General features: G+C 39.8%; 1 protein-coding gene across 1 annotated transcript in view; it reads left to right on the forward strand.

The window, feature by feature from the left end:
* Positions 1 to 1,205: 1,205 nt before the first annotated feature.
* etv4 (ETS variant transcription factor 4) overlaps positions 1,206 to 18,880 on the forward strand; it is a 78,834-nt gene continuing 61,159 nt past the window's right edge. The window contains exon 1 of the mRNA XM_088323237.1: positions 1,206 to 1,318. The gene's annotated coding sequence lies outside the window, so the exon portion shown is untranslated. The remainder of the gene's footprint in view (positions 1,319 to 18,880) is intronic.

The following is an 18,880-nucleotide window of genomic DNA, read 5'->3' on the forward strand; positions in this document are numbered from 1 at the left end:
CCACTCTAACACTATTTTTACTCATGATGCCAGAAGCGCTCAATTGCATCGTGCATTTTTTTTTTTTCATTCTGGTTTGTTAAACAGTCTTTCCACTTCTTCACCTGTGCATCAATAACGTTGCAGTTGAACATGTATATGTATGTATGAGGACTTACAGTATTTTGTTGAGAGACTTTGTTTTCTCCATTCTCTAACTTCTGTTTGTGGCAGTGCGTAAAAATAGTGTTAGAATGACATAAGCTCAAATGCCTTTTCGTATGTAACATGTACCACTGGTGGCCGAGTCTTAGAGTGTCTGTGCGCCCACTGCTACGACTTCTGTTAGAATTCTGTTGCATACAATGTTTTGCTATTTTGTTCAGAGATGTTTATTAATTGAATAATCATTACACAAATACGGAAATATACTTAAAACCTTATATAGCAAAGCATACCTATAAATACCGTATTCATTTCCAATCTTATTCACCTGTGGAGGTCATTTTAAAAAAAGATGGTCTCAACCGCTTATCCACCATATTCTACAGTATATAAGGCGCCCCGAGTTACAAAGCACTCTTTGCAATTCATGGCCAATTTGAGGTTTTTAGGTGCGCATTATTGTCCTGAAAATACAACTAAAATGTTTAATGACTGGAGGTACTGTATGAAGAAAGTTGAGTTGCACGGAAATCAGAAACCCAGTCACCTGATAATGTACATTTTGGTAGGTGAATTTGAAGTGGAGCACGCTTGCATCAATCTTTATCAATGCAATCAATATCAAGGCAAGAACAAACCAAAGGCGAAAGAAACCTTTAGAATTGTTATCAGCAGTATCAGCCATCTGTGATAATTTAGTTCTTTGTTTATCTGCTAGCAGAGGAAAGAAGGGGGAAAAAGAGATTACCTTATAAATTAAGATCAGCCACCCATGTGAATAATTAAATCAGCCGGCTGATTAATCGGCTGGGCCCTTAGCGTTTATTAACGACCATCTCAAATCCACTCTCTCATCCACACACGATCATGCCTCTCATCATGAAATTGTAATGTAATTTTAAGTTTTGTCTAACACCCCCCCAGTTTATTTGACACAACTAGTTTTGTGGGGTTTTTCTGAGAGATTCCAGACATACTTTTTTGTCTCAATTAAGAGAAAATCTGACCATTAACTGTTGCTTATGAGTGAAACAAATTGCTTGATGTTTCCAGGAGATTCTCCACTTGCCATTAAGTCGTTGATGTCATGTGAAAACGGCAGAAGGAATTCAGTGTGCACTCTGACGGTGCGAATGGTGGCGGCGGAAGCCCGGAGCGGCATCTCAGCTGACTGGCAAGTCACTTTCTTTCACGGTCAAGATGGGGGTTAGCTCCGCGGGGTTGTTTGTGCTAATGTCGGCCCGCGGGCTCTCATGGGAACTAGTACATGCCAACTGGACAAAGATCTCAAAGACTAAGTGAGACAGGCCAATGACGGCACAACTTCGTCATGAATTCGCCTTTTCTATCTTTGTAAATTTAGTTGCTGTATTTTACGGACTGTAAATATCCCAAATAAGCTAGAAATTTGATAAGCCATATAAGCCAATGCGCCTTATTAGCCTTACGTACCGCAAAATACTGGTGGATATACTATTTATACGTGAGCATTATTACACAAGGTTTTACGTTATACTAACGTATTTGTGCAATGAATTGTCGATTAAATAAATAAAATTCTGACCCAAATCAAAACATAAAACTCTCATGATTACTCATAACACTTACCTGTGCCCGCTCGTTTGGCGCCAGCTGCTGCTGGTTACCTGATTGGTTCCCCGTCCTATTTAAGCTCAGTCCTTTCACTCGCCTGCTATCAGTCCGTCAGCGAACCTCTGTTTTCACAAGGCAAGCATTTTGGCCAGTCAACCAACAAAGTGTTGAGTGACTGATCGGGCTAATTAATTACCTAATCAACAAACTAAAAACGATTTCACTGACTAGCCAACAACAGCCCATGCAGGAAGAATTTAGGAAGAATGGGGTGGTAGGGGGGCGGCAGTCCGAAGTCGAAGTCAGAAGTTTAAACGTAGTGCAGTTGTGAAACCGCAAAGCGTTTTTTTCAAGGTTTTGTAGTGGAGTTTTGGCCAACCACAATTGTTACTGTTGGAGTTTTAAAAGTGCCGACCAATCAGAGGCAAGTTTTAAGAATAGCACAAGCCAATAAACGCAATTAACAGTTTGCAAGCACCACACTATGCCACACTCACCGTGTGAGCTCATTGAGTGTCATGGCAGACTCCGTAACCATAGTCCAAGAGTCAACAAACGAGGAATACTCGCTAGAAATACACTGGTGAGCCAAGGGGGCGCCAGCTTGCAAAAGTTTGGGAACCATTGATTTATATCCATTCTCTAACCTGGCACTGTTATTAAAAATAGTGTGAAAAGGCGTTGCATTGTCATATCGGTATCATACATCATGTGCATCACTAGTGGTGTATTTTTTAGGTTTCGGCGTTGTCACTGCTGCGACCGGTGTTCGCTTCCAGTAACATACATTCTTTTTGGCTCAGCGACATTTTTCAACTGATTAATCATTGCATTGCAGTAATACCGTAAATATATAAAAATGTGCAATGTTTACAAACAAATGGGTATGGTAGCTCTCACTGTAGTTTAAATTCCATGATTCTTATATGCCAGTGCGCCTTATATATGAAAAATATCAGTCAAAAGACTATTTTTCGGGGGTGGGTCTGATAATCTGGTAAGACATAGTGAGGAAAATATGGTAATTGGATTATTTAATTTGGATATACAGTGCTGTGAAAAAGTGTGTTCCCCCTCCTGATTTTGTTTTGAGTATTTATCACTCACAAAAAGTTTGTCATCAAACCAATTTTATTATCGCAGACCAACCCAAGGAAATACGAAATGCAGTTTTCCAATGTTGATACAATTTATTAAGGCCCAAAAAAATTCAAAACGTATCTGGCCCTATGTAAAGAAGGAGTTGCTCCTTGAACCTACTTGCGAGTTGGGTCACCTTTGGCAGCGATACCAAATCAAACAATTATGATAATTGATAATAAATCTTTCACAACGCTGTAAAAGAGTTTTGGGCCCAGTCTTCTTTGCAAAAGTTTCAGATCATTTATTTATGTTGTTTGTTGTGAGTGTCTGTTGAATTGTTGCAATGTTATGTTTATGGTTAAATGAAATAGTGTTAGGGCATTGGATTAAACACTTGACTCGCTACTTAGGAATTACCGGTAGATCACAGGTAAACTCGAAACTAGGTAGCTCAGTGTTTATTTCCCCAAAACATCAGCTTGAAATAACTAGCAGGTTCCCTGATCAGCCGGTCTTGTTTTCAATCAATGTCATTTCCACGGTGAGTCTGCTCGAACGGAAGAAGATCTTGCAAACAAACCTAAGCCGGTAACGAGGGGGGAAACACAAAATATTTATCAGCCAACACTATTAAATAAATCAGGAATAAAGTTTTTGCTCTTTCAACCAAAACGTATGTTGGCTTACAAACTTGGTGTTTAAATTTGGAGATCACTGAAAACCAAATAGTTCAATATGATGTCAAATCGCTTTACACATATGCATCGGAGTAAAGGCTTTCTAATGTATTAAAAAAAAAAAAACTATTTTTTGAGTGGTCGTTAAAGACAACAGCGGCCTAAATGCATATCAAACACTTTCTTTAGCGAGAAATGAGTACTGGATGAATGTGTAACAAATATGATAGTTGAGGGAATACTGGAAGTCGTGTGCGATGACGTTAGGCTAGGCTAACAAGGCAAACCTGTTAAAATAGGGCCAACGTTTGGTCATCGGACTCGCCGTAGTTCATTCTTCTTCCTTCTGCTCTGTGAGACTCGTTTCCGGTCGCACTATAGGATAGAGTGACAACTAGTGGTCAAATGTGACATCATGTACCTTCAATAAATTTCAAAACTGCATTTTGTATTTTCTTGGGTTGTCTCTGTGTGATATTAAAATTGGTTTGATGATCTTAAACTTTTGTGATAAATATGCAAAAAATACAGAAATAAGGAAGGGGTAACTACTTTTTTCCGGCACTGTATTCTAAATTTCCCTCGTCATAGCTCTATGTTACGATTAAATTCTGTATTGAATATTAAATTCTTTAAACTCAAAATTGACTTTGGTAATAGGGGTTGGCATACTAATGGATTGATTTATTGATGATTAAAAACAGAGCATATTGTAAAGCGCTTTGGGAGGTCTTCATTGACTTGAAAAGCGCTATATAAAATGCAGATCATTTACATAAAGTACACATTTTAATTATTTACACTGTAAAATAACACATTTTGCTTAGATATTCACAATAAATGGCAAATGAAGAAACGTGAATACAAAAATGTTGCAACAAAACTCCATCAAATTCCCATTACACCTAAAGATAATGTATCGTGCAACTGCAATGTTTTCTGTCAACATTATTGAGTAAAGAAACATTTCCTTTGCATTCCATCTGCTGCCAGTCATGAGACACTTCCAGGCATCATGTACTTCACGCATCAGACAAGCTTGATTGCGGAATTACACCGCAATCAATCGGGGGCTTGTATTGGGACCTTCCACAGGATTTATATTACACAGAAACTCGTTTGTGAAACAATAAAATCTTATGTATTTGATATGCAGTGGAGGTCACATGGTAAAAAAAACCCTTCTAGTCTCTTCTGCTGCAGCTTTATGCCGCATGAGAAGCAGCCCAGATGTGAATGCTTGCAGAGACGCTTGCAAACACCAAGGTGACTCGTGAATAGTAATATCACTCTGGAGTGGTGTTGATGGAGGAAGGGATATGTTGGGTCAACCTCCCCTCCCTCTGATGTACAGGTTTGGTTAATTGCAAAGATGGTGGAGTTTCCAAGTTGATTCATTCAGGTGCTATGGAATCATCCTGGACTGTTTATTTTGTAGGGCTGCGATTAACGACTATTTTAATAGTTGACTAGTCACTCAAACAATCGGAGGATTTTTTTTTTATTTAGCATGAAGTTTATTATTTGGCAAATGCTAATATAAACACCAAAAATGGCTACAATAAAAAATACATATTGAAAAAAACGGTGCATCTAAAAATTAAATTAAAATACCCTAAATGAAACCAATTATGCCCGGTGCTTTGCAGTTGAGACATAAATCCATAAATTAACCTCTGTTCGGACAGGCAAAAAAACCCACCCATTCATTCATTCATTTTCTTCCGCTTATCGGGGTAGGGTCGTGGGGGCAGCAGCCTCAGCATAGAAGCCCAGACCGCCCTATCCCCAGCCACTTCACCCAGCTGATCATACAGGATCCTTAGGCATTCCCAGGCCACCCTTGAGACATAGTCTCCAGTGTATCCTGGGTCGTCCCCGGGGCCTCCCGCCGGAGGGACATTTTCAGAACACCTCTCGAGGGAAACGTCCAGGAGGCATCCTTATCAGATGCTGGAGCCACCTCAGCTGGTTCCTCAATGTGGAGGAGCAGCAGCGGCTCTACACCGAGTCCCTCCTGAATGTCCTAGCTTCTCACCTTATCTGTAAGGGAAAGCCCAGCCACCCTGCCGAATTAAGGCAAAAATTCTCCCAAACATTAGTTTTGTGACACGTACTGGATGTTGACGCAGTCATTTCTGTATGGTACAGTGGGTAGTAATCACTAACATCTCGTGGTGAACTTAGAGTGAATCTATTTTAGAAACATACTAAACTTAGCATTTGAAACAGAGGGGTAGCAATCAGCTTGATTAGCAGAGCTGTTAACAAGAGTGGTTAGTGGGACAAGCTAGCATAGGGAGTCCTCGGACAAATTTAGTGCTGACATTCTGCCGTTGTGGAAGGTAACACCATTCGACACAAATGTAATCATGCAAATTTCTTTCCACTTAGGGTAAGAAAGATGGTGGCAAAACATTTCAGTGAGACAAAGAACCAACCTACCGATGTGATAATTAGCAATAACTAAACCTATGATGACCTGTATCTATAAAATGTAAACCTGCTTTAATATGAAGCTGCATATTATGTCTCCTGGAAGGAAAAGCACTGTATTCTATGTACTAATATAAGTTATTGCTACGCTAGCATACAAGTAGGAGGTGGTGTCACGGCCTTGTTATCACAGCTTTCTTCTCACTTTCATTTTATGAATTTTCTTTTTAATTTGACCTTTACCCTCCTTCTTATTTGCTTGTTTACTGTGCCGCCTCGTCTTATTTTCTTCGGGTGACAGCTAAGGTTGACAGGAATGAAAATCTATTCACAGTTATCAACTTTTACTGAAATTGTTCATTTGTTTGCAACCTTGTTAGGTGTTTGTGTAGATTCTAAGTAAGAGTAAGACAGGGTGGAATATATGTGTTGAGGAAGACGCAAGTTTAATGTAACTTCGCGCTTTGTGCATAAATGAAACTAGCATGAACAGACCTTTAACATGGAAAAAATTTCAATGGAAGGGGCAGCGCTAACTACCATATTGGGAATTATTTCTTGAGTCTATTTGTAAACGTAAATCAGGTGGCGAAACAAACTGATAACAAGATGCAACATCTAACAATGCAGAGATGTTTTAGGTGGATTCCTATTTATCTGTCTGCATAATCGTGTCTCATCTCATCTCATTAGCCGTACCGCTTATCCTCATTAGGGTCGCGGGGGGGCTGGAGCCCATCCCAGCCATCTCCAGGCAGTGGGCAGGGGACACCCTGAACTGGTTGCCAACCAATGGCAGGGCACACAGGGACAGACAACTAATTCGCTCATTCACACCTAGGGACAATTTGGACCGGCCGATTCACCTGAAATGCATGTTTTTGGAACGTGGGAGGAAACCGGAGTGCCCGGAGGAAACCCATGCAAGCACGGGGAGAACATACAAACTCCGCACAGGAAGTCTGGAGCTGGATTTGAACCCACGACAGGTTCCCATGACATGAACTGTGCTGCACAAGCGCTAACCACTGTACCACCGTGCTGCCTGCATAATCGTATATTTTGGAATAAATATTTTACACGGTCGGATTCTATGGATTGTCCTTGATGTGACGAAGCCATTTCCAGGGACAATCAAAGAAGTTTAAGGCTTTATAGTTTCAGTTATCTTGGTTCAGACTGATAATGACCTTTCTCTGATGAGTATATTTTGAAATGGTTCTCATATCTTGAAACCCAAGAGTTTCCGCTTTCCAATGATATGTGGCATGACATATTTCAGTGACCGTTGACATCGACAGACATGCATTTGTTTATCAAAAGTCCGGCAGGCCGTTGGAACGTTAAGGTACCGTATATAATTAAAACTCTTTCTGTGTAGCGTCTTTCATTGTAAATATCTCATGCGGCTTATAGTCAGGTGTGGCTTATGTATGTACAAAATGTTTTTTCCTATAAACATTTACTGGGTGTGGCTTATGGTCAGGTGCGCTCTATAGACTTATTTTTAAAGTATTATGCATTTATGTTGTGAAAGGTTTAGAAGTCGATCAGTTGGTTTGACTAATCATCTTGGTGTACCTTATCAAGGTTGTTTTGATGCATTAATAAATCAGTCACTCTGATTTATTGTTTTTTTTTTTTGGGCGGGTTGATAACTTTTTCAGTTTGTACCTGGTAGATTGTTTTAGTAAAATAGATTATTTATAGTTATATTATTCAGGTTATATATATATATATATATATATATATATATTCATTTCGTTTTTGGTAGTCGGACACAACTTGTTATCCACCCAGCTAAAGGCTTACTAAGGTGACTGGCCAGTGGTTTAGTGGTTTTAGCCTTTTCATACATTGATTGTCCTGTTAATCACTTTGTTGGTTATTACTTATTGTATTCCGTCAATTGCTTGGCTAGATGGTCATATCGTCATCTGATGAGTTTATCACTCAGATTAGTAGTCTTTTGCATGGGCTGTTGTTGAGTAGTCAGTGAAATAGTTGGCTTTTTAGTCTGTTGAATTAATTAGCCCAATCAGTCACTCAGCAGTTTGTTGGTTGACTGGCCAATTTTGAGTTGAACAGTCTTTTAGTTTCAAAGGCAAGACGTTTTATTGGTTGTCAGTTGAGCAATGAGCCAAGCCAGCTGGCCGACTGGTATTACTGTCACAAATTCAATGTACTGTTGTGTTGACTGGGCCTTTTGATAAAACCATCTCAGGGTCACAGATTATGCTACTGACAAGGGAGGATATGATTTACATACTGTTTAAATAAATGAATGCATTAACAATGTAGGCGATAGAAAGATGAGCTACTCCTTTTCATACAACCAGCAGTCACCACTGGAGCAAGTATCCTGAATGTTGTGTATTACTAGCGTGGATTCAATCCCATATTAGCATTCATTATTTTGTTCCTCTCCGAAGGTTGTAATCCTTTTAACCCCTGATCCCCAGACTAGAGAACCACTTTTCGCCTCCCGTGCTTGAAATCTCAACCCTTGTTAGCCTTATTTATTTTTTGCCATCTGGACGTGCCGCGTCAACCTGCTGTCCTTCTACACAATTAAAAACGCACACAAACACAGATGGCCTTCATTGTCTTTGATTTAATATTTTATGTCAATGAGATGTTAGAACCATTTCAGCATTTATGAATAGCTGAAGTAGTTTGTTGAATTCATCATAGGTTCACCGACATTTAGTTCAATTCTGTAACGAAAAAAACCCAACTGGAAATCCACTTTTTGTCTCATAGAAGCTAATAAAGGTGGGTAGGTTATCTTCCAAAGAGCATCTTATCCGAAAGATGTGTTTGGATTGTAATCGAAGTAAAACAATATTTACTAATTCAATGTCTTTCCTCATCATAATTCAACCCACATCCTATTGTATGTCTTGTATTGCACATCACACACATGCAAACATGAAATGAGAAATCTTATTTATTTATTTTACTGATTGTAACCCATCAAGGAGAAATGAATTCTTTCAGATTGCTGTGTATGTAGTGCACCACATGCGCACACACAACGCAGTTATGCACTGAGAAAAGGTGTAAGCGTGAATGGCGTGCACAAACACACTACGTCTGTGGGGGTCGAGGCAGGGTGCAGGGGGGGCTGTCCATTTCTTGACAGTGCCTAGAATGCAAAATCAAACAGTTTTTGCCTTTTGCCCGCTGTGGGACTGTCCTGATGTCCATCAAGCATTCCTCATCCTTGAGAGTTTGTTTTCAAAGAAATTTCTATGACGACTGCTTGAAAGAGAAATAACCCTAAACTGTGCAAATGTGAGTCATTCCATACCGATGGAATTTAAGTGCATCAAACTGTATTGAACTTTAAAAATAAAAATATATTTAAAAATTGTGCTGTTGCTCAAAAATTCCATCCGCGGTAGTTGTAAAGTTAATTGTACAGAACAAATCACAGATTTCCATAAGGAGGAAGTTATACACCGTATTTATTCAAGTATAACGCACACTATTTCTTTTACCTAAAATAACTCAGCTTGGGTGTGTGTCATCCACCAAGTTTTACGGTAGTATGTTACCGTGTTTGCACAATGATTAATTATTCAGATCCTTAAGCATTAGATGCAACGAGAATTGAATACGGGTCATGGCTGTGAGAGCGCTGAATCCTAACCACTAGTGATACAGATGAAAGACAAAAAGGTATTCTGTTTTATCTCATCTCACTATTTTTAGAGAACCGAGAAAACTGAAAGTCGATACAAACACAAAAAAGTACAACAAGGGAAAAAACTCTTAGGTGTATGTGATGATGAAGCTGATGAATTAAATAAGTACATTGTAATTTTTATTTTAATCATGGCTGCATGTATTTAACGACGTGTGTCACTTACAATACTTAGATTGAGCTGAGAAATTGTGAAACCAATTTATTTACCCATATTTAAATAAATAAAAATAATGGGTGCGCTTTATACACAAATACGTTAACTTTTTTAGTAAACAGAAATTAATCAATTGGATATCTGCAAAAATAGTCAACATACACTACCATGATAATGAAAAGAACTAGGGATGCAACCATCAAAATTTTCCAGTAGATATCCGATCGCTTATCTTTTAAAGCGTCAAATCTCACAATCTTGATTTATTTTGTGATGATCCTGATATTTTCGAAGAACATGCACAGGATACTTTAACCTCTCTGATTTTTTTTCATATAACATTGAGCAGTATCTGCTTTTGCTTGATTGTCAAATAAAGTCTTTCTTTGAAATAAGAATTAACATCCCACTGCTTATTTTAGCAAAAGAAAATTTAGGAAAGCATCTTGGCAGAAGCCATTTGTTCATGCTTTTTTTTTTTAATTGGTAAGGATTTGGCCTATCACCAATTGTCAAAAATTGGGGTAGAATGGTAGGTGCACTTCAAATAATTAATAATGTAATGCAAATAAAGTTGTCATTAAACAAAAATGTAGAACCAATTGCTTTTTATGGATGAAAAAGCATGACATCGAAGTAATTGCTACTACGCCGGAGGTCATGGCGACATATGGGCAGCCGTGCCAGGCATTGCTACACGCATTAGACAAGCCATAAAGCTTGAGCAGGTGCTTGGAAGCAAGGAATTGGTGGAATCAAAATCCAAACGACCCAATAAAATATAAAAAAAATCTACATCTCTGGTCCTCGTTTTGTGGTTCTGCTTGTACAAAGGAAAGCCATGTGAGTTTTATCAAATTGGATGCCAATTTTGCCTCCCTTGTTAAGTCTCATATTAAAAATTTCATCACGTTATGTCATAGTCAAATTGTTTATGGCTGGGATTCTGCACCACTTTCCGCTTTGTTACGGGTACTGTACTTGTTTTGTATTCACGGTCTGACTTTGACGCAGTTGCGCAACAGAAGCAGATTACAAACCATGGCGAAAGGTTTTACAAGGGATCATTTGTGCAAATGTACTGAACAAATAACACCGTGTGAACAAATAACACTGGCGTAAGCCCGCGACACTGCAGGATTTTCATTTCAAGTGTGCACTTTCACTTAACAGTCATAACATTAGGGGAGCCTGCTGAGTCATGATCAACATTCTGCCTTTCCAAATCTTTATGTAGTTGAGCAAATCGTTAAATAGCGAATGCCGAGGGCTGGCATTTTAACTCAATAGTATAACACGCATCATTTAATGGAATGAAGCTGGTCTTTAAAGCATGCCAAGCGATTTCTTTTTTACATGTCGACTCTTTTATCTAACAAAGGAAAAGTGTTACATATTCTCGACTATTAATATTAATAGATCTGACAGCACTGTTTTCAGCCAATCAAAACGTGAGGCTGCCCTTTCCGTATAACAAACAATGCATGGCATGATAACAGCTTCACCATCTCAACGAGCATAGCATCAATGAGAACTGAAACAGTAATTTATTCAACAGTAAGGGTTTTATTTTCAATATGCTGCTATTGGGTCGGTTAGTTGTCGGTGACAATCGAGACGGGAAGTAACAAACATGTGAATTATAATCCCCGCATCTGACTGAGACAGCAGAGCCTTTGCTCTGAAAACGCTGGTCTACTAGTGATCCCAAGAGCCAAGAAGAGATCCGCAGGTTCGAGAGCATTCTCCCTCCGGGCCCCGGTGCTGTGGAATGCTCTTCCCCTGAGATTCGATCTGCAACCTCAGTGGAAATGTTTAAATCTAAGCTTAAAACACACTTCTACTCTATAGCATATGAATAACATATACTTTATGTAACATAATATGTGTATCATTTGTCCTCATGTAGTTTGTAGATGAGGGCATGGTGTCATGATAGTCTGTAATAATAGTTTGCAATAGTCTTTGATCTGTGCAGCCATTTGAGACTCTGTGATTAAGGGATATACAAATAAACATGACTTGACTTTACTTGCAATGTGTCAGTTGTAAACTCAGACTGATAGATTTTTCTGGGACGATTGTGATTTTGAGACATGTACACTTTAGGGTACATATCCATACAATAACACACATATACACAATATAGATTTGGTCTTGTGTTGTATTTGTGTATGTAGATATATTTAACTTATTGTATCCCCGTTGCCTTTTACAAGTATTTGGAGAAAAGAGATTTATAATTAAATTCATGTGAGAGGAAAAATGCAAATATAATGCTAATGCAATCTGATAGGATTAATAAGGAAAGACAAGTGGGTGGAGGAGCAAAACAAACACCAGAGATTCAGACGGCAAGGCAAAGCGTGTTTTGCGTGTCAGTGGTTGTCGGAGGATGAGTGCCAAAGATCAAAAGAAACTCTTCAAAAACACATTTCAGGGCTGACGGACAGGTTGAGATGGTGAGGTCATTGTTCTGCTTATAGTGATATACGTATCATATTCACACGACATGATGTCTAAACCAAGGTCAGGGTTTAAAATCATAATTTCAGGTGTATAATGTGACTTTGTGTCTATGTAGTACTGACAGGACTTTGTTTTCTTATTATCAAATCCATTTATTGACTTCATATCACAGTTTGCGTTAAAAAAAACTGCAAATCAACTTTGACCTGCCTGGCATGTGACACATACTGTAAGTACTTCCTACCGACACGCAAGTTGGCGTTTGTCTGGTGGCTAGCGCACAAGCTCATATAGGATTATTCAGCTTGTCAGCTGAGATAAATGGAAGATAGAAGCCTGAAGGTGGAAAGATATATAAATGTCACCACAGTAATGGAACCCGGGGAGCCCGTGGCGCATCAGGGCCCTGCAAAAGAATAGCGACCTTGGAACCAACGAACGATCACAGAAATTTCTTTCAAATCGGATGTTTGCAGTCTTCTGATTCAATAGTGAGCTAAGGACAGCTCAGTGACAATCATCATAGATAATGTAGCCAAGAAAACGAGCCATCAGTTCCCGTGCGCTTGTAAAAGTCTAAATGCTCATCAAAGTCATTATTTTTAGGATCTAGGACTTGATTGGAATTTCAGAGAGAATGAGGAAACCTATTCTCTGGTGCTAGCAAGAGATCATTCCAAAATCCATTGGATGTATAAATAAAACTGAGGAGCCATGCCTTACCTTGATTTGCTTCTTAGTCTAAGGCAAACATTTTGGTCGTGAAATTTATAACGATGAGAAATTCCAACAGCAGAATTTTCTGAATAGACTTAAATCAAAATACTCAAATGAGGAGTTGCGTTCAAGTGAGAAGCTTTTCGCCCTGGTTAACCAGGACGGAACATTACATCAATATGTGATAGTGATTTTTTTTTTAGGTATTTATCATGGGTGTGAGGGTATGTGAGCCCATTTTATTACCCTGCTTAATTTTTGATAACATCAGATCAATGAATTTGAGACTGCAGGGCTCGACATAACATGGCCACCTCAAATCTTCTTTCTCTGAGCTGCTCGCTTGTTTTCATTTTGACATTCAGGAGAAAGCCTGAAGGACATCCAAGGAACACTTAAATCTACATGATTCGAAATGACAAAGCTAGGAAATGGAAAAGAAAGACAAGCTCTGTAGTAAAGGACGTGTATTGTTTCGCAAGCTAGAATAATGCAGACAAATAAGGTAGAATGCAAGCAAAAGAGGTGTGGATTCTGAAATGAGATAATAAAACCAAGGGAACAAATGCTAAAGGCAGTACTTGAATATATTTTACAAAAAAATGTCAGAAAATTGCTGGGAAAATGTTTTGGCACTTTGATGTATTTCAAGTCATAATCCCAAGTGGTCTTTCCTGGTTGAACTTGCCATGGTTTGCTTCGGAAGTGTAAATCCTGATGATCTTGTTTTAAATGAGGTGTGTAGGTGGATGTGACAATTTTCTTTGTCCATAGACCAAAGAGCTACAAATTAGACCCACCCTTTGGACACATTCATTATTACCAAAACACATTTTTGGAAAGTTGAAACATTAAATATTCCATCCATCCATTTTCTTCCGCTTATCTGGGGTTGAGTCACGGGGGCAGCAGCCTCAGCAAGGAAGCCCAGACCTCTATTCCCAGCCACTTCATCTGACGAGATCCCAGGGCGTTCCCAGGTCAGCCTAGAGACGTAGTCCCTCCAGAGTGTCCTGTGTCGTCCCCGGGGCCTCCTGCCAGTGAGACATGCCCCTAAAACCTCCCTTTTGCGTCTGTATCGCGGGTAAAATTTTGCGATTTTTAATTTTTTTTTATTTTTATTTTTTTGTTGTTGTTGCCCGCGGTAGAAAATGCGCAAAATTGGCCAACCGGCTGTTCATCCGTGGTATGCCCGCAAAACAGACGCCGGCGACTGTTCCGCATCCTCATCGCGTCAGTTCCACGTCCTTTCCGCGTGTGGACCACGGGTATAAAAGCTACCGGCCGGGCTGTAGAAATCATAACCGCTCAAGACAAAGTCCCGTGAAGATAAAGATTTCAAGCTATGGCACCGAAGAAGAAGCCAATATGTTATTATTGTAATAGTTTTTCATTTTTATTTTATTATCTTGTTATGAAATGAAAAGAAGTGTCAAGAAATACAAATGGATTAAGACGAGGTCACTACGGTGACGGGGATCCATGTTCACCCCTTGACGTCTCGAGCACAACTGATGTGTGCTCGGCAAATCGCGCTGAATACACGCGGAGAAAGGCGTTTGACCGTCACACGCGTTACATGCGCTAATTCACGTGATAACGCCGCGATACAGGCGCAGAACAAACGTGCTATGACCGTGCTCCACCCGCGATTACCCGCTAAAATTCCGCGTCCTACCAGTGTGTAACCACGCCGCGGCCGTAGCATGTCGTTCCGCGTCTGTACCGCGTCATATCCGCGTGTGTACCACGTGTGCCGCCCGCGGTTACCCGTGGTCTAAAGTTTTGAGCAGCGCAAAACTTTTTCGCGCGGCCAACCGCGTGTGAATTTCTTGCCGCGTGTAAAGCACGGCTGTATCTCGTCTGTATCGCGATCTCAAAGCGTCCAACAGCGTCTGCTTCACGGGCAGAAATTTCTGGTCGTTATTCAGCCGCGATACGGACGCAAACGGCTGTGTGACCGGGCCCTTAGTGAGAGCCCAGCCACCCTGCGGAAGAAACTTATTTCAGCCACTTGTATCTGGGACCCATAAAGAAATATACACTTAATTTGTTGAGTCTTTCTTAAAGTATTGTTAAAACATATTGTACGTGTAGTTCTATACAGTCAATGGATTTGCCACGCCTGTTCCTGAAAATACAGGCGCATAAAAGTTTGAAGGATAGTGGTTCTAATGGATCCTTATGCTAGATTTATCCGGATGTATTCCGGCATATCTGTTGCAAGCACAACTCAGACCATGGGTAAACTAAGGCTGGTGCCATAACTTGATGTTTTGGACAAAAGAAACTAGACCACAATGGTGCCAGGTGATAAAATGTAGGACACAAGAGCATGCACCAGGTAATCCGGCTAAATAGAACAATTGGGTCCCTCTGGGATAATCTTTGTGGATTACAAGCATATGTTTTGAAACAAACAGTTACTTAACCCCTTTAGAGGACTCTGCTTTACACCTTTTCTTATGGCTAGAAAAGAACATCTTATTCAACCAAACGAGGGAAAAATGGCTAATTGTGGTTTCAAAACGCAAACCCAACATCACCAAAAGTTCTGGCAGGTATCAAAGACAGCCAACTTTTTACATATGTAGTAGTAGTGTTATTGCAGGTACATAGTTACTGTATGTACAGTATGTTCTTCTGATAGCATATTCATTTGATGAAGCTTGTTTTTTTTAGGTGAGTTGCTGGATTTTAAGTATAGGTAAACATCGTCCGATCTTGGGAAAATGGAACTTAGACATTCAGGGTGTTTTTGTTGATCTCCATCCAAAGATGTTTTTTTGGGATAAAGGAAGTTCTAGGTCCTCCTATACTGATGCCTGTGTGGACAAGGTTCAAGTGCACCAGAGAAATTGAAATGGTTTTTACTTATATTACTGCTCCTATGACAGTACTTTTGAAAAAGAAAGGCGGACTAAATTAGAAATTGCAGCGAACATGTTCAAAAACAGACGCGAGCGAGCACTATAATCGAATACTTTCATGGTAATAATTGCTCCGATTGAAGCCCGTTTCACAAATCTCCCAGCTATGGGTGCCTTTCTTTTCTTTATTTTTTTTTGTCTGCTTCCCGACAGTGCAAGCCAGCTTTCAAATCTCTGCCATCCATCTCTCGGTCAGCAAGTGGAGAACACGATTTCATACAGACAAAAAGACAAAATCAGAAACCTGCATATTGAGACTCACTCGGGTAAGCTGTATAAAAAAACATCTTGACAAAGACATGTGCTAGGATTTAATGTATACTTGCAAAATGAAGCATTCGATACACATAGAAAAAAACAATTGTTTTCCCCGTGAGTAAACGATTTTGATGACAAGATGTCCTTGAATAGCAGCACCTTATTAGCATTGGACTTGCGTTTACTCTGGTCGCGATATTGCCAGGCAAGTAGATAAAAATTCCTGTCATACAGAAAAGTGCACTTTATTAAAAGATCTAGACAAATAGGTGCACTCAGGCAGTACCCTATTAACATCGCGCACTCGCCGAGCAGTATTTTCACACAAGTACATTAAAACGTACGCTTAGACGGCAGCATTTCAAAAGAGACAAAAATGTGCACTCAGATAGCAGCTTTTTAAGGGGACTTCCATTACTATAAGTTAAAAAAAATTTCATTGGTGTGGTCTTGTTAAATCACGGGAAAGAAAAGCTCTTTGTTTTAGGGGGAGGAATTCCCTTATTACAGGTGCCGGTAGAAGCCATAAAAGCCATTTTTTTCTGAGAGCCACATCATACATTTTAGGAAAAACTATTAAAAAAACACCAGACACACTCTCCAGACAAAAGTTAATTTTTCAGAGCATTTTATTTCACAGCGTGACAATTGATGATTTGATCAAATATATGACACTTAAATTTACCATCTAGCATTTGTCTCTCTCCTGCAGTTACTTAAGACGGTGAGTCTCATTTTGATCGTAGATAGTGGTTCCTAAACAAGGTGTGAGCAGAGTTCTTTTGTAAAATGTTCACAAATCCCTGCAAACAAGAAGGATACTAATGTATTGAGGGCATTGCGCTATGTCTTCAGAGACCCACCCACCCTTACAGCTCACCCAATTTAATTGCTCTGGGTGTTTACAGTTTGTTCAGTGGGTTTTCATCCTACAGTGTCTCGACATTTAACATCGATTGTTTAATGAGATTTCATATAAAGGAATTCTTAAAGACGTACAGCCAAAGCTGGTCTGTTGGTGTCAAACCGCGAGTGTAAACTCTTTTTTTAAACTTTGTCTTATTTTGGACTAAATGATGAATATACGGTTATGCTTTGACTTCGCAATCCGTTAAAAAACAGGAAACTCACTGAGGTTACTTTGGCCATTATTTTATCTTTGAGCCAGATGTACTTGTAAGAGAAATAGCCAGCTCACGAGACATGCGTTCCTGACCCCTGTCTTACTATAAAGTGTTTCTAAAACTAAAGACAACAATCAAAATTGCACGCTCGAAGCCAAAAAGCACCCAAGCGTGTACAATCATCTCAAATAGGAAAGGGTTGTTATGGTGACAGGGGCTTTTATATATTTCAACCCTCGGATTCATTCATCACGAGAAGTTAAGTTTACTCTCAAACACATATGCAGACAGAAATGGAAGATCATTTCAATGCAATTTTTTTGTAACAGGGAAGTCACGTCCAAGATTGCAGCTGAGGGACGCCGGGTTAAAAATAACCCTCTAGTTTGTATTTAAACCCCGGCGTAGTCTCCTCCTCCGCCGATGCTATTTTTAAACCGCGTGAGCGTCTGTCTACCACCTCGCCGCACGTGAGGACCCTCGCACGTGCACTTCCTGCCTTCCCGTGACGGAAGATGAGGTGAGGCGGAGGCAGGGCCCCGTGGATGCTGATATGAATGAGTGAAAATCCGGGTGGAGGCTTAGGATGCGCCGATGAGCCGATATGTTGATGGATTCAGCACAGGTTTAAATATAGTTTATTTATGGGTTTAAACCAGAATGCTGTGAAAAAGTATTTCCCCCCTTCCTGATTTCCGTTGTTTTTTTTTTTGCATATTTACCACTCACAAAGGTTTCAGATTATCATACCAATTTTGATATCACACAGTGACAACCCAAGGAAATACAAAATACACTTTTCAAATGTTGAGTCCATTTATTAAGGGCCCAAAAAATTTAAGTAATTTCCCCCTTAACCTAATGGCGAGTTTGGCCAACTTTGGCAACAATAACAGGAAAAAATATTGTGATAATTGGTGATGAGTCTTTCACAACCCTGTGGAGAAATTTTGGTCCACTCTTCTTTGCAAACTTGTTTCAATTCTGCCGTATTGGAAGGTTTTGTGGCATGAACTGCCCGTTTAAAGTCACACCACAGCATCTCAATTGGATTCAGAGGTGGACTTGCTGGTGTGGTTTGGATCATTGTTTTAGTGCATGATCCAAGAGCGCTTGAGTTCGAGAGCACCAACTGATTGCCGGATATTGACCTTTAGGATCTTTTGGTTTACAGAATTCATTAATCCATCAACCACAACAGTTGTCCTGGTACAGAGGCAGCAATGCAGCCCCAGACCATCACACTGCCACCACCATGCTTTATTGTCTGCATCATGTTCTGTTTTGTCAATTGCTGTGAAATGTTTACGCCAGATAAAGGGCTGCACACCATAGTCTGGATGCTTTGGCAAATATGAGATGACTTTTTGTGTTCTTTTGTGAAAGCTGTGATTTTTGCCTGTAAACTCTCATGGACACCACCTTTGGCCAGGGTCTTTCTTACAGGGGAGTCGTGAACACTGTCCTTAACTGAGGCCAGCAAGGCCTGCAGTACTTTCAATGTTTTTCGAGGTTATTTTGTAACCTGTATGAGCTGTCATCGCACTTTTGGAGTAAACTTAGTTTGCCGACCACTCCTGGGA

This window comes from Urocampus carinirostris, chromosome 19, assembly GCF_059441175.1.
Source record: "Urocampus carinirostris isolate Australia breed hairy pipefish chromosome 19, RoL_Ucar_1.0, whole genome shotgun sequence".
Classification (NCBI taxonomy): domain Eukaryota; kingdom Metazoa; phylum Chordata; class Actinopteri; order Syngnathiformes; family Syngnathidae; genus Urocampus; species Urocampus carinirostris.